We start from the raw sequence: 1995 nt of genomic DNA, 5'->3' as shown, positions 1-1995 counted from the left end.
TTTAGTTATTTCTTCATGTTTTCAACTTTTTTTAAAGATTTATTATCATTTGAATTTTTTAAAGTTATTTTTGTCAATACTACAATCTTTTGAATACCATGCATTTTGGTAGTGTACTCTAATTTAAATAATACTTGCTGATTCAACATATACATTCTCTGTTTCTCTTGATCAGATGTTATACTGATAAGATTGTGATATTCTTGTTTGATTCTTTTGTTAATTCTTCTATTCTTTGAGGGTTTATTTTGGATTAAAATGATGTTTTAATTTCCACTTGGTATAGATAAAAGATAGTTGGACTTAATTTGAATATCAATGTCAATATAAAAAATTGAACTTAAAATTATAAATGAAATGGAATTGGCACTTAAAATTACTGGATAGAATATATATGGAAAATTTTCCAAACACACGTGATACAAATAAATATTAAAACGGTAATATTAAGTAATTAACATTTTTTGTTTACATTTAAACTAAAATTAGCTAACTAATTTTTTTAACTAAAAATATTGACTCCTAGAATTTTATTTTCCGAAAACTATATCCCCAGCAAATTTGGGATTTTTTATAAATAATTTATTTATTGAAATATATAATTTGTAGTATTTTTACCGATATACGGAGCCTAATAAGATTGTACATATCTCGTTTACACTGTAAACAAGATAAGACACGTTTGTTATTGCACGTATCACGTTTATAGACGTGTTGTGGAACATGACTTATCTCGTTTATAGTATAAACAATATATGCACAACTTTATGTCGTTTACACTATAATTAAACGAGATAAGGCTGTGACGTGCCTATATAAGAAACTCGTGCACAGCGCTCCTTTTGTCACTTTCTTTCTCCATTACATTCATTTCGCCCTTTCTCGAACATTCCTCTTGATATTTGTGAGATACTCGGATTTTATGGCACGCGCCGACGTACGGGACAGAGACATCAACCACCTGAACGTGACTTGGCACATTGTAGGAGCGATTGACTTCGATATTAGTTTTGATCTTTTTTTTCTTTTAAGTGATTGAACATGTAATTATAGTTAAAATACTTTTATAGATGGGATAAGTATTGTTTTGGTCCCTAACGTTGAGGGTCAAAATCGAAATCGTCCCAACGTAATTTGTGACTTAAAATCATCCTTAACATTTTTTTTCATATTAAAATCGTCCTTTTAACTTTTTCTGGACAAAAGTGCTCTTCACTACCATCAGCACCTTTACCTTCACCACCACCAACACCTTTACCTCTACCACCACCACCACCACCATTACCTCCACCACAAAAAAAAATAACATCAATAAAATCAACACAAATTCAACAAATCCAGAAATCAGAAATTTAACAAATCAACACAAATTCAACAACTAAATTAACACAAAACAACAATAAAATCAGAAAATAACAAATCAAAATCAGAAGCAAAGGCATTCACAGAAGCAAAAGCAGAAACTCAAGCAGAAGCAGATGCAGAAGAAGAAGAAGCAGATGCAGAAGCGAAGCAGAAGAAGAAGCAGATGCAGAAGCAAAGCAGAAGAAGAAGCAGATTCAGAAGAAGCAGATGCAGAACAACCGGCGCTTGGCCACCCATCACCAGCGGCGGCGACGGAGCGTGCAAGGACCGGTGACGTACTCCACCCTTGGATCCCTCTCTCTCCTCGGCCACCCATCACCCGCGGACCGGCGATGGAGCGTGCGTGGACCGGACCAGCTCAGCCTCGGAAGTCGGATCCCTCTCTCTCTCCTTCGCGCGCCGCCCTCCTCGCATTGGGCTCCTCTTCCCGGTGACGCACTCCACGGCGGCAGAAGCATGCATGAACAGTCCTCCCCTCCACCGGCGCTCCCTCTCTCTTTCCCCTCTTCTCTTCTCCCCCGTCGCAGCCCATCTCCTTTCTTCTTTCTTTCGGCGACGGCGACGACAGCTCCAAGCTTCGCCGGCGCCGTCCCCTCTCCCCCCTTCCCCTTCCCCCTCTCCCTCCCCTTC

The sequence above is a fragment of the Arachis ipaensis genome, chromosome B04 (assembly GCF_000816755.2).
Source record: "Arachis ipaensis cultivar K30076 chromosome B04, Araip1.1, whole genome shotgun sequence".
Classification (NCBI taxonomy): domain Eukaryota; kingdom Viridiplantae; phylum Streptophyta; class Magnoliopsida; order Fabales; family Fabaceae; genus Arachis; species Arachis ipaensis.
The sequence above is the reverse complement of the archived record's forward strand: the minus strand, read 5'-3'. Positions refer to the sequence as shown.